This window comes from Suricata suricatta, chromosome 8 (assembly GCF_006229205.1).
Source record: "Suricata suricatta isolate VVHF042 chromosome 8, meerkat_22Aug2017_6uvM2_HiC, whole genome shotgun sequence".
NCBI classification, from domain to species: Eukaryota; Metazoa; Chordata; class Mammalia; order Carnivora; family Herpestidae; genus Suricata; species Suricata suricatta.
The window spans coordinates 16,939,252-16,954,422 of record NC_043707.1 but is presented as its reverse complement, the minus strand read 5'-3'; the positions used below and the strand labels follow the sequence as shown (position 1 = coordinate 16,954,422).

The window sequence follows — 15,171 nt, the reverse complement described above, 5'->3', positions numbered from 1 at the left end:
ATGACTTCACTCACGTGGAATTAGAGAAACTTAACAGGTGAACACAGGAGAAGGGAAGAAAAATTAGATAAAAACAGGGTGGTAAATCATAAGAGACTTTTAAATACTGAGACTTGAGGGTTGATGGGGGTGGGAGGTGGGTTAAATGGGGGATGGGCACTTAGGAAGGCAATATTGGGATGAGCACTCGGTGTTGTATGGAAGCGATGAATCATAGGAATCTGTCCCCAAAACCAAGAGCACACTGTATGTTAACTAACTTGAGAATTAAAAAAATACGTAGTTATAAAACATGGCAGGAAGAGTTGGGACCCCGTCCTCTGAGGTCCCGGAGACAGGGAAGGGTGGTGGCCAAGAACGAGGACTCTGGAGCTGACATGTCTGCTCTGAATCTCAGCTCTGCCACTTTCTAGGTGTGTAACTGAGCCAATCACTTTATCAGTGCCTCAGTTTCCTCATCTGTAAATGAGGATGATACTAGCCTCTGCCTCATAGGTTGTTTGGGAAGCCTGCATGAAAATATGCAGATGAACGTCCTCTATCATTCTTATAAAAGCATCCCCCATCTCCCTTCTGAGAGTCCCCAGAGAAGCTGAGTTAAAGAACACAAGGGTTAACTGGGGGAAGAGGAGGGAGCACTCAGATGGAGGGGGCAGCGGGAGTAAAGACTGAGGGGGAGGGAGCCTGGAGGGGTGAGTGGGACCTTGTGGGCCACATTTAGCATCTGGGTTTCAGTCCCAAGAGAACAGGAGCCTTGGGAGGCGTGGAGGTGTGATGCCATCCAACCTGCCATTTGGGAAGACGTGGACCGGAATGGGTGGGGGTGGGTCTAGACGCATGGGGGGGGGCACTGGGAGCTGTGGAGGAACAGCTAATCTTTCTTTCTGAGACTGTTTCTCACCTGTACGACAAGCCAGGGTTCTTGTGAGGATTAACCAAGATACTTGTCACAGAGCCTGGCACATGATGGCTTCTCAGGGAAGACCTGTTTCCACCTGCTGCTGGAGCACCCCAGCTCTATCCCTGGAGCCTAGCTGGCCCGAGGTCATCTCCTTCATGCAGCTGCCCTGACTCCCTGACGGGGTGAACCTCAGCCTCCTCTCTGAGCTGCTGCCTTTCCGGGCCAGGGACACTGTGGTCGGCAATGCAGTGCCTGCTTGTCCAGAGTCCTTTCCCCCGGCTCTGTGTGTCCCCAGGGGGAACTACCCCTCCCCCAGTCCCAGCTGGTGTGAGCTGCCAGGTTGACTCCACCCCTAGTCTGAAGGGATACTTACCTAACCCCAGTTTGGATTGTTAAGACTCAATTCTGTTACTTTATGCTGGTGTAAGTGAGGCAGACTCCTATTTAGCTAAGACTACTAAACTGGAAGGATTTGGTGCTACAAATGGGGAGATTGCTCGAGAATAAAGCCAACACAGAAGAAAGCAGGGAGAGATTTCTGATAACATTTGAACACCTGGATCCAACCACTCCTGAAGCCATTTTTTCCTGGACTCATCAGATACAACAACCAATAAATTTACTTTCTTACTTAAGCTGATTCAAATTGGGTGTCTGTCATTTGAAATCATCAGAATCTTTTTTAAATTAAAAAGATTCTTTTAATGTTTACTTATTTTTTGAGAGAAAGAAACAAGAGTGTGAGCAGGAGGGTCTGAGACAGAGGGAGACACAGAATCTGGCTTCAGGCTCTGAGCTGTCAGCACAGAGCGGTTGTGGGGCTTCAACCTACAAACTGATGTCAGGTGCTTAACCGACTGAGCCACCCAGGCACCCCTCAATCATTAGAATCTTAACGAAGAAAGAACTTCACCTCATTCTAACCTGTGTCATATTTGCTTCTGCCTCTGGCTTCTCATTCCTACGACAATACCGTTTGAGAATAGCAGCTCTGTATTCCCAACAAGCCCAGCACGGCCTGGAACTCCACCAAATAGCCAAATGGATAATGCCAGGCTTTCATATCTAAACTAAGATCTTAAACTTGCTCAAGCCTGTTCACTGCTCACCTAATATACTGACACAGTAATATCCCCCACCTTCCTGGACAAAGCATTAAAGGCTTTCCCCTCAATGCCTCAGCTCCCTGATGGAAATCAAGCTCCATATGCCTGCCCAGGTCATCATGGCTATAAGATGGACGTTCACAGATTAACCCAACCCCCATCTTTCCCTAGAGGGCCCAATTCCTGCCCTGGGAAAATAAACTAATAGTGATTATAATAAGAACAACTACAGGAGCACCATTAAAGTACTATGTGTTTACCACGATCCAGGCACTGCAAGGTGCTTCATGAGTTATTTCACCCTTAGACATTATTATCCACAACTATAAACTTGGAAAGAACTGGGGCTTTGTCTGTCTTTACAGTTTACCACCCCAAGGACTAATAGGCGAACAGCACATGAGGCTCCAATAAACTGCCATGGAAGAAATAGACAAAGGGCCTCTCTGATGTCGAGCCTTTGCCATTCTCATTTAATCATCTGATTCAACCATGGAGAAAGTAGGCTTGGTACAAACAGGTCCTTAGCATCTGTTTAACCCCTGCTAATCTCCCAGATTAACAATGAGGCCTCAGGCTCAGAATCTTATCAGCCAACAGTATCTAGTTAGAAATAACATCATTCTGTTTTCACTGGGTTTATTTTTAAGAGGACTCTCCAATCCATGGCAAGAGATACCAGCTTCTGCCTTTGGTTCACAAGTACACTCAAGTAAAAAACAAAACAAAACAGAAATGTGTTTAAAGGAAAATATTCAGTAACCAATAGTAGGACACATGGCAAATTTCATGACCGCAAGTAACAGAAGTTTGTTGAGTACTAGCTCACCTCCTAACTAGTTCAGTCCCTTGGGCCATTAGCGAGGCCAGAATCAATCAATTCTACCAACAACTTTATGTTGTTCCCATTAGATTTCACTCCCAAGGTGACAGATGGTTGGTGTTTGGAATGTATACACAGCTTGTGTAGAAAAGTTGAAATCAGCTTACAGCTTAAACCAACTCAAACAAGCCAAGGGGAGATTTGGTCCGCACACGGACCCAGGAACCGTGGACACTGTCATGCTTCAGAGAGTCCTAGATTGCATCTACACCTTGGCCCTGAACTGGTGGGAAACGTACTGGGCCGCAAATACAAAAACAATAAATGCTGTGTACAACCGAGTCTGTCTTCCTATAAGAGGAAACACACACTTTCCTTCAGAGACAAATTTGTCCTGAGATTTGACTCACTTTCCTGGTGGGAGGATAATTAGGAACATAGTGTGTGTCTCTACCTATTAATTTGACAAAGGACCCATACATGCTCCTCATACGGTCAGTTCTTCTGAATCTTCTCAGTGAGAGGTTGCCAATCATGACCTAAAAGCTGTACTGGGTTTGCAAGAGTTGTCGCTCTTAGCACAGTATTTATTTTCATAATTCTCATTTTAAAATAACAGCTTTATTGAAGTATAATACACATACCATATAACTCATCCATTTAACGTGTAGAATTCAGTGGATTTTAGGATATTCGCAGAGTTGCTCAACCATCACAGTAAAGTATAAAATATTTTCATCTCCAAGGCACCTGGGTGGCTCAGTCAGTTGAGCGTCCGACTTAGGCTCAGGTCATGATTGTGCAGTTCATCAGTTCAAGCCCCGCACTGGGCTCTGTGCTGACAGCTTGGAGCCTGGAGCCTGCTTCAGATTCTGTGTCATCTTCTCTCTCTGCCCCTCCCCCACTCACTTTTTTTCTCTCTCAAAAATAAACATTAAAAAATTTTTTTAAATGCAAGATTTTCATCTCTCCCCAAAGAAACTCTTTATACATTAGAGTCACTCCTCATTTCTCCCTCCACCCTTCTCAGGGTCTGTCTCTATGGACTTGTCTTTTCTGGACATTTTAACTTTTTAAAATGTTTATTTTTGAGACAGAGTATGTGTGTGCAAGTGGGGTAGGAGCAGAGACAGAAGCAGAGAATTTGAAACAGGCGCTAGGCTCTGAGCTATCAGCATAGAGGCTGACATGAGGCTCGAATCCATGAACTGTGAGATCATGACCTGAGCCGGAGTCAGACGCTTAACCAACTGAGCCACCCAGGCGTCCCTGGACATTGCATATAAATGGAACCACACCTCATGTGATCTTTTGCATCTGGTCTTTTTCACCTAGCATAATGTTTTTAAAGCTCATCTACATTGTAGCAGGCATTAATACTTCATTTCTTCTTATTGTCAAATAATATTCCATATTATGGGATACACCACATTTTATTTATCCATTCATCAGTTGGTGGATATCTTTACTGGTTCTACTTTTGGCTACTGTGAGTAATACTGCCATGAACAATCATGGGTAAGTTTTTTGTGGACATATGTTTTCATTTCTCTTGGGTATATACCAGGAGGGGATATACTCACTGAATCGTATGGCAATTCTATGTTTAACCATGTGAAGGCTGACAGACTCTTTACCAAAGTGGCGGCACTATTTTGAGATTCCACTACCAGTATCTGAGGGTTCCAATTTCTCCACATTCTCTTCCAACACTTGTTAACATTCAATAAAAAAAATTATTATAGCCATCCTAGTGGGTCTGAAATGGTGTCTTATTCTGGTTTTATTTGGATTTTCCTGACAGCTAATGATATTAACTCTTTTCATGTGCTCTTGGCCACTATTTCCACTATGGCCAATATATCTTTGGAAAAATACCCACTCATGTCTCATGATCACATTTTAATTGGGTTGTCTTTTTATTATTAGGTTGTAAGAGTTATTTATATTTTCTATATAAGTCCTTTATCAGATATAGCAAATGCAAACATATTCTATTCTGGGGCTTATCTGCTCACTTCCTTGATGGTGATTTTTGAATCACGAAAGTTTTTGATTTTGATGATGCCCAATTTGTCTATATTTCTTTGGTTACATGTGCATTGGTGTTATATCTAAGAATCCATTGCATAATTCAAGGTCATGAAGATTTATTCCTGATTTATTCTAAAGGCTTTACAATTTTATCTCTTATATTTATGTCTTTGATCCAATTTGAATTAACTTTTGTTATGTGGGGTGAGGTAGGGGTTCAGATTCATTCTTTCGCACGTGGATGAATGGATACCCACTTGTCTCAACACCAAGACTATTCTTCCCCCATTTAGTCGTCTTGGCATCCTTTGTGATTTTTTTTTTAAATACTAGTCAAATTAAAGAAAATTTAATAGAAAGATATAGCATGTTCATGGGTCATAAGACTCAATACTGTTAAGATCTCTGGAGTTAATTCAATCCTAATCAAAATCCCACAGACTTTTTGCAGAAATTAGAAGCTAATTCTAAACTTTATATGGAAAAGCAAAAGAACTAAAATAGAAGAAAAAGCAATTTTGAAGAGGGAAACAAAGTCGAATGGCATATACTATACTCTCTGATATCAAGACTGACTATGGAGGACAATAATCACAACAGTGTGATATTGGTGTAATGATGGACGTTTTGATCAGTGGGATAGAAGAGAGAGTAAAGAAATAGATCTACAGGGTGCCGGACTGATTCAATGCAGAAGGAATTGTCTTTTCAACAAGAGATGCTGAAACAAATGGATGTCCATGTAAAAAAAAGTGAATCTCAACTCTTACCCAACACTATATACAAAAATTAACTTGAAATGAATCAGAGACCTAAGCATTAGAGCCAAAACTATTAAAAAATCCATAAGTGCAGGAGAAAATCTGTGCAATCTTAGGGCAGCAAAGATCTTTTAGAGGGGACACTAAAATCAGGAATCATGAAAAAAAAAACCTTACAAATTGTATTTTATTAAAATACTAAAATAAAAATATTTTGCTCTTCAAACACTATTAAGAAAACAAACTATCAGGACACTAAGCGAAGATACTAGTAATAATATATCTGACAGGGGCACCTGGGTGGCTCAGTTTGTTAAGTGTCTGACTCCAGCTCAGTTCAGGAGTTTGAGCCCAGCATCGGGCTCACTGCTGTCAGCACAGAGTCGGATCCCTCCCCCCACCCCCCGACCCTACCCTGTTCGAACTCCTTTTCTCTCAAAAATAAACGTTTAAAACATATTTAAAAACATGTCTAGGGGCGCCTGGGTGGCTGAGTCGGTTGAGTGTCCGGCTTCGGCTCAGGTCATGATCTCGCGATTCATGGGTTCAAGCCCCGCATCGGGCTCTGTGCTGACCGCTAGCTCAGAGCCTGGAGCCTGTCTTCAGATTCTGTGTCTCCCTCTCTCTCTGACCTTCCCCTGCTCATGCTGTCTCTCTCTCTCTCTCTCTAAAAAATAAATAAAACATTAAAAAAATTTAAAAAAAGAAAAACATGTCTGACAAATAATTCATATGCAGAATAAAGAATTCTTACAATTGAGCAAGAAGATAAGCAACCTAACAAAATAATGGGCAAAACTTTTGAAAAAAACACTTCATACAAGAAGGTATCTGAATGCCCCATAAGCATGTGAAAAGATGCTCATTAGTCACTGGGAAAATGCAAATCAAAACCACTGAGACACCATTTCCCACCCACTAGAAGGATGGACAACACCCAGTGTTAGCGAGGATGTGAAGCAGTTAGACCTCTCCTACCCAACTGGTTGGGATGAAAAATGGTACAGTTTGGCAGCTTCTCAGAAATTTAAATGTGCGCTTATCACATGACCTATTATTCTCTCTTTTAATTATCCAAGAGAACTGAAACATACGTTCGCACAAAGGCTTATATAGTAAGCGGACTTATTCATTAGAATAACTCCAAAGTGGAAACAAGCCAAATGTCCACGGGCGGGTGGGTATATAACTTGTGGCACAGCCACACAATGGGATACTATTCAGCAGTGAAAAGGAATGGACTATTGATAATACAACAGCTGGGATGGATAGAAAAGAAACAGCTGAACTTAACAAGCTGACATAGGAGAGAGAGTGCATACTCTGTGATTCCATTGTTTTAAGCCTTAGAGAAGACATACGGATCTATAGGGGCAGAAACCACCTGAGTGATGCCCTGGGTCTGGGGTAAATACTGGGTGGACTAGAAAAAAACAGAAGGGGGCCTTTGGGAGGTAATGGAACTATTTTATATCTTGGGTGAGATAGTAGTTAGTTGGATGTATATACATTTGTAAAAGTTCATCAAACACTCTATTTAAAATGGATGCAATAGGGGCGCCTGGGTGGCTCAATCAGTTAAGCATCTGACTTTGGCTCAGGTCATGATCTCAGGTCATGGGTTCGAGCCCTGCATCGGGCTCTGCGCTGATAGCTCAGAGCCTGGAGCCTGCTTTAGATTCTGTGTCTCCCTCTCCCTCTCTGCCCGTCCCCCACTCATGTTCTGTTTCTGTCCCCATAATAAATAAACGTAGAAACTTTTTTTTAAAAATGGAAGCAATATATTGTATATTCCTTATATTTAAAGTTTCACAAAAGACTTAAATCCATTGCTGTTTCAAAATTATGAGGGTTCGATGTCTTAAAAATCTCGATTTTTATCTTTTGAAAAATCAGAACTGACAATTGTCCCCGTGGGGCAACATTCTGCCAGAACAGTGGCACTCCCCGAAGATGGACCATGTGCTCCCCAGCTCACCCCAAATCTCCCTATTCCCTATTTTCTTATACTCAACCCACCTTATTCATTTTTTTAAAAATTCCCTGCTTTGGTTTATGTGGACATCTGACTCTGTGACCCCTGTAAATTGTAGGTCAGATGCTTTCATTAAAATCCCCTGTACTTATTTTGCAGCAAAACCTCAATTACCCAAGGTTATCAGGGAATAAGAGTTCTGGGTAGCTGGATTTTTATAGTTAATTGAAGGTTAACCTAAAAATGGAGTTGACTCTGGTTATTGAAAAATCTTTTATGTTTCTGCCTCTGCTAAGGGCAGGCAGCCCCTGAACCTGACTGACTCATTGTTCTCAAGCACCTGGCTAGGATCAGAGTTGTGGGTGGGGCTCAGTGTACCTGGCTGGAGATGGTGAAGACGACTTTTTTTAGGGGAGTGGTCAGAATCTTTCCAGGGGCCAGGACATTGCCTGGGCACCATTTCTATTTATAAATGCAAAGATTATGTGCATTCCAGGCACCCAGATTTTGGTCTCTAAACACCATTCCTGACCAAAAGGAATCAGGGACTCTTGGAAAAATGGCTGATACCAATTTTGTTGCAGGAAGTGTACAGGATGAGCCTGCGAAGTTCTCAAAGACTACTGTGGTCAGTCAAAAGGGCTCCTTGAAGGGGTCTCACGAGTAAAGATGGGACAGTTAGAGCATTTTTTTGTTAAATGCAGTTAATTGAGGGGCTCCTGAGTGGCTCAGTCGTAAGTGTCCAACTTCAGCTCAGGTCATGATTTCAGGGTTCATGAGTTTGAGCCCCATGTTGGGCTCTGTGCTGACAACTCAGGCTGGAGGCTGCTTCAGATTCTGTGTCTCCCCCACTCTCTGCCCCTCCTCCACTCACACTTTCTCTCTTAAAAAAAAACATTAAAATTTTGTTTTATTATTATTTTTTAAAAATATTTTTTAATGTTTATTTATTTTTGAGAGAGACAGACAGCGTGAGCAAGGGAGGGTCACAGAGAGAGGGAGACAGAGAATCTGAAGACAGGCTCCAGGCTCTGAGCTAGCAGTCAGCACAGAGCCTAATGCAGGGCTCGAACTCACGAACCGTGAGACCATGACCTGAGCTGAAGCCGGACGCTCAACCAACTGAGCCACCCAGATGCCCCTAAAAATTTGTTCTAAATGCAATTAATTGAAACATATTAAATGCACAAAAATCCATGAGTTCATTACAACACTGGGAAAAGGGGAAAGTAAGTAGAATATTAATGTTATTAATAAATAAGGGTCATTAACACATGAGTCCCAATCAGGTTGTTTTACCCATATTTGGGGCACTAGTGGCTTGGCTATTATGTTCTGTAAACTCTTTAATTTACTGCAAAAATCTCCAAATTTCAGGTCAAAATCTAGTGCAGGGGCTGTTTTTGTATGGAACCTAAAGTTAAGAATAAATAAATAAATACATAAAAACCATTAAGTTTATTTATTTATTTTTGAGAGAGAGACAGAGTGAATGAGTGGGGGGAGAGGCAGAGAGAGAATTCCAAGCAGACTCTGCACTGTCAGCATGGAGCCCTATGCAGGGCTTGAACTCACAAACCTTGAGATTATGATGTGAGCCAAAACCAAGAGTGCTTAATCTAACAACCAAACAACCCAGGTGCCCTGGCTTTTATGTTTTTAAAGAGCAGGAAAAAAAAAAGAATATGTTGCCCATGGGGCCAGCAAAACCTAAACTAGTAACTATCCAGCCCTTGATCCCTGACTTGCTGTGCCTTATGTTTGCATTAAATAAAAAGATGCCCTTAAAATGAGTTTTATGTATTTGTAAGTTTGATTTTTATTTGCCCGCCCCTTTTTAAAAAAAGTTTTTAACATTGATTTATTTTTGAGAGACAGAGCATGAGCAGGGGAGGAACATGAATAGGGAGACAAAGAATCCAAAGGAGGCTCCAGGGTCTGAGCTGTCAGCAGAGCTAGGATGGGGCTCGATCCCACCAACCGTGAGATGACCTGAGCTGAAGTCAGATGCTCAATCGACTGAGCCACCCAGGAGCCCCTCCCCTGACTTATTAATTCAGTGTTTCCCAAACATCAAGCATTTGCATGCCACCCTGGCAATTTTTGCTAAATTGCTGGAACACTTGTATCATTATTCACTTAATGTATAACATCACCAAACTCACATTTTTTTTTCTTTGGCTTAAAAATCTTCCATCTCATCCTAAGCAAAACTATGAGTACTCAGCAACACTGTATCTGTGAAATAACTTTGATGTGTTAAGCCACATTTTCCTAATAACCTATTAAAATAATTTCACTATTTAAAAAAGAGTCCCTCTTAAAAGAGGAACTTGATGTCATCTTGCTTATCACCCTACAGAAAATTCTGTTGTTTTCTACCTGGTTGAAGCATTTCATCATGTATCTTCATGCTCTCCTTTTAAGTATGTTGGGGGGTAGGCATAATTATGCCCATTTCACAGAGAAGGTAACTAGAACCAGAGGGACTTACCCACCATCAGAGTGAGTCAGAGGCAAATCTGGAAATAGAAACCAGGTCGCCTGGCTTCCAGCCACTTCTACTGACACGCTTGATGGGACATCCGACCTCTTGCCCCTGCGCCAGTGGGTGTAGGGGAAGTTTGCAGTGGAGTAATGGGACCAGCCGCCTCCTCCATGAGTATATATGCACCTCATTTGCCCAAGGCTATGGCGCATGGACATCTAGGGGTCCTCCCATAAAGCTAAGCTCAGCGTGACTAAAGGAGGTGATAAGAAAGTGGCTCCCCACCGTCCTCCAGAAGGGGAGACGTGATGGTCTTATTTGAGCTGATCACAGTCAGAGAATGCTCCCAAGGTACATCATTAAGTGAGTGAAAAGAAACAGCAGAACAGGTATACAAAGCCTATGTGTGTTTGTGTAAAAACAAGAAGGGAAAAGAAGCATTCAGATATTTACTGGTGTGTGCATATATTCTGGAGATCCTATGCAAGAAAGCAGGTCCTGAACAGCCTTCGAAAAGAACTGGGTGGCTGGGGACACAGGCAGGGAAGGCGGCTTCTGAAATTGAGTTATTCCTTTTGCACCTTTTATATTTTGGACCATGTCAATGTTTAATCTATTCATTTATTCAGTCCGTAGACATTTATTAAGCCCCTACTGTGTGCTCAGCACTGTTCTAGGCACTGAGCATGCAGCAATAAACAACCAGTAAAGAAATAAATCAATCTCTGCCTGTGTATAGCCTACATGCCCACAGGGGACAGAACTGGAAAATTAAAAAGAGTAATTGCATTTGCAAATTTATGCTGATTGCAGTTAGGTAAAAAAAAAAAATTGTATAGCAGCCATTAGATACACAGAGATGAAAAGGTTTTGTAATATAAGGTATCAGCCAGGCTTTGGGGAAAAGCACCCATTTCCACATCAATGGGGGTTGGAGCTGGGGCATTCAGAGTATCTGGCAGTTGTTACTACATTCACAATGTTGCAGTGGCGACCCAACGGCTCTACTCTATGCACGTAGGCCTGTGTGCTTGCATATGTGCGTCCACCGTAAGGATGGTGGTTACAACACTGTAATACCCCCAAACAGGGAAAGGACCTCACAGGCCAAGTGAAAGGCAGCTGGGGGTTGGGTGGGATACAGACTACTCCACCACAGGAGCTAAGGGGGCACAGCAGCCAGCCGTCAGGCGTGTGGTGGGGATCTGGCCACGGGGAACAGGTGAGCTAGCACAGTCCTGACAGGTGCACTTCAGGTGAGCAGTGAGGGGTTAGAACTCCTGGCCTTTGGGTGGTGGGGCAGTCTGGGGCAGCTGAACAACACCCCTCCCCTGCCATCCTGGGGAAGCCACCAGCCACCTTGTCCCTTCAGCACATGACTCAAATATGCTCATTCTCTGACCACTATGACGTGAGGAAGGCCAGCGATCACAGGTCAGAAGAGATTTAATGCTGAGGATATACGGATGACAAGGTCATGCTGAGGTCACCTCTGTGTTCTTTGTGGTGGGGTCATGGAAGGGAAACTCTCCTTTCCCTCTATGGTGACCATGCTCCTGCATGGAGATGTCCTTCGGGGTCACTGCTCCACACTGCGGAGTGGCATCTGGGGGTGGTGTGGGGGCACGTTGGTAGGGGCCCCATAGCTTCACTCTATGGTGAGGTGATGGTGGGGCCACTCCCCTGCACTCTCAAAGGGCAATGAATTCCCATTCGCAGCACAGACAGGAACACCCCACTGCCCAGGGTGGGCCAGCAAACCCTGGATGTTAAGGACCCAGAAGTGACTTATGTTCCAATCAGGGGGTGGGTGGCATAGGATTTGGCAGTCAGGGTTAGGGTCTGGTTCTGCTGTTTCCTCAGGGGAGGGTTAGGGTTAGAGTCCATGACAATAATAGGTTGGCCCTCCAAGTCTCATTTTTCTCATCTGTAAAATGGGGATAATAGTACCTGTGCCTACTACGTTGTTGTCAGGATTCAATGAGATAATGCATGGGGTGCACTTTGCACAGTGGCTGTCACATAGTAAGTCTTGAAAAATGGTAGCTACTACTATTATTTTTTTTTCATTATTATTTTAAGGAGCAGAATTATTCAAAATGACTGTGGGTATTCACCCTGGGTTCCCGAGACTGTCATTCATGGAGAAATGACCCACAGTCATTTGTGGAGAAGTGGCACCCAGACTCCTCCTTGCGGGACTGTGTCCTTCCTTAGCAGGAAGTTTTGTGGTCCCCAGATCTCTTCTCATCCCTAAGGTCCTCAACAGCTGGAAACTGGCTTTCCCAGACAACTTCTATAAGCAGCTGCACCTAGACCCAGCCTGTCGAGCACTAGCAGCCGCACACATAGCCACTGACAAGACCACGTTCCACATCTCTCCCACGTGAAGGAAGACTCAAGGGTTTGGGGGCCCCTCCCCTGGAACAGAGCCCTCACCACATCAGCAGGTACCTGGGCCCCAGCATGACTCCCTGCAGGATGACAGGGAGCCTGGGAGATCAGACACATTGCTGTTCTGACTTTGGCCCCTTCCTCACCTCAGACCCCATGGTGGTCTGGATTCATCCCACCCCTGCGCATGGCCCAGGCTGGCCCTCAAGGATGCAGGCGGAAAGGTCAAAGTCAGACCTGGAATACAGGATCCCTTCCTCCCATGCTAATTCTAAGCCATCTTGGGGAAGAAGTGCTGTGGCTCCCTGTGGGAGGCTGACTATATCAAGTGGAGGGACAGGGGACTCCACCCTGTGTACTCTCCTCCTCACCTTCTTTAAAACCTTGGGAAATCCTGGGGATGACTCAGGTGCCAGCACTCTCTCTTTGTCCCCAAGCAAGATGAAACCACCTTTCCTGAAGAGACCAATCAGGACATGAACTTTGTGATCTGGGGTGTTGGGAAAGGAGAGGAGCCCACTGGACCAGCGTTGGAGGAACTGAACACAGCCCAGGAGGGGGCGAAACAGAGCAGCGACACTGACAGAAGGGTGGGCAAAGAGCTCGGGATAAGGGCCTGCCGCCATCTTCACGCTAACCCATCCTGTCCACCTGCCAGCTAGAAGTGGCCTTGCTGTGCCAGTCTGGCTGGTCCTCGGATGAAAGATGAGTAATGGTGTCAGATAAGTGCTCAGAGCCGCTGTTGCCGAAGAACACTGGCCACACCTTGCAGGGAGCATGTGCCAGGGTCCTTGGAAAACCTGGTTTGGTCTCCACACGTGAAGCCATAACTGAGGTCCTCCCCTCCCCCACAGCCATTTGCATTGCGGCCTGGAGCGCCAGAGACCCCACGGCTCAGAGCTCCCACACCGTACACCCTTGCTCCAGGGACCACACCACAAGCAAGTTACAGCATCTAAAGAAAGAGGCACTCAGGAGGAAATGCTTTGTCAATAGCCATGGTGGGCCAATGCTCCTGGTGGTAAGGAGGCCCCCAGGGCCCCCAGAATGGCTGCTTACACCTGGGTTGCTCCCTAACCATCCCCAGACAGAGACAACCGCATAGGCTGGGCCTGATCAGGATGGAGGACGGGGTAGGAGCTGAGGTTCAGCCCTTGCTCTGCCTGTGCAGTCTTGGCCCCCAGGGGCTGTATCCACACAGAGAGGTGCCTTTTTCTAAACCCATCAAAGGTGCCCCTGCCAAATACCAGCTTCTGCCTGGAGCCACAGTCACCAACATTTGACTAAGCTGGGCCATATTTTCAGAAGAACAATCTCCCATCACTTGACTGAAATGTGGGGGTGAATTTCCCCCAATGTAGGAAAAAATCTACTACAGAGAGAATTTGCAGGAAAGGCTTACTCACAAAGGAGTGGCTCAGGACATGGGTGCTGGAGCCAAGCTTTGGGTTTGAATTCAGCTGTGCTGTGCAACCTCAGGCAAGCTACGTGGTGTGTCTGTGCCTCCATTTCCTCCACTGAATACTGGGTATGACATGACACCTATGTCCAAAGGTGCTTAGGACAATACCCAGTTAATAGCAACTTGCGAGTTGCGCCAGCTCTTACAAGCCTTTACTCTTTCAATGGCCTATAATTGCTTTCCACATACAAAAAGAGAATGGCAGCCATTAAAATATATGTATGCAGTGTGATGCCAACCAGATAAATGCTACTCCACTTTTAGGCGGTGATAACGCAAGTGATATGGGACTCACATTTTCGCTGGTGAGAGTTTTAAAGGTCACAGAGGAAAATGACCATAGGACCAGGAACCTAGTCTGCACTGTCCTTGCACTTCAATATATCCTGTGGGCACAGAACTGGGGACTTCTTCCTGGTGACCGTATATCACTCACTTTCCAAGAGTCACCTTTACCAGCTTCAGCCAGAAGCTTAGAGTCAAAGGACTAGAACCATTCTTCTTCTTCTTCTTTTTTTTTTTTTTTTTTAAAGACTCCCACATGTATAAACAGAATCGTCAATAATGGTCAGGAGATCCTGGAACCCCTTCATACATACAGTCTAGAGAAAATCTCAAATATAGAGACGCAGTTAAAAATCTCATTTCAAAAATAAGTGCTTGGGGCACCTGGGTGGCTCAGTTGTTTAAACTTCTGACTTCAGCTCCAGGTCATGATCTCATAGTTCATATGTTCAAGCCCCATGTCAGTCTCTGTGCTGATAGCTCAGAGCCTACTTCAGATACTGTAGGTGTCTCTCTCTCTCTCTCTGCCCGCCCCCCCGCCATGCTTGTGCTCTCTCTCTCTCAAAAATAAACAAACATTAAAAAATAAATAAAAAATAATAAATGTTTGACTTATGGCTCAGATGGCAAAGCCATCACCCCACAGTTCAGGGGCATTTACCATGCTGTAGGACAGGACTTCCATGTTCCAAAGTGACCAGACCAGATCAGCTTGCAGGTTTTAGGAACTCAGATGTTGTGTCTGTGCTCACGGTTTCCAGTGCCTTCCAGGTTCTGGATCCAGCTTACACTGGAGTGGGGAAGAAGGTTCGAAAAGCTGTGCCTGAAGACAGAAGCCTCTGGTAGCAAAGGCAGGTCAAAAACTAGACCTCACGATGGTTGGCTGGCTTTCTGTGCTGGGGGTGAACTGCACAAGGGCTGACACTGAGCACTGCCTTCATG

At 44.6% G+C, this 15,171-nt stretch overlaps 1 protein-coding gene across 2 annotated transcripts in view; it reads right to left on the bottom strand.

Moving 5' to 3' along the window:
• The window catches only part of SCNN1B (sodium channel epithelial 1 beta subunit), a 37,209-nt gene extending 22,300 nt beyond the window's left edge, over positions 1 to 14,909 (bottom strand). The window contains exon 1 of one of the 2 annotated variants that reach the window (XM_029950140.1): positions 14,891 to 14,909. The gene's annotated coding sequence lies outside the window, so the exon portion shown is untranslated. The remainder of the gene's footprint in view (positions 1 to 14,890) is intronic. The other variant, XM_029950141.1, reaches the window with a different exon arrangement.
• Between the last annotated feature and the right edge of the window lie 262 nt (positions 14,910 to 15,171).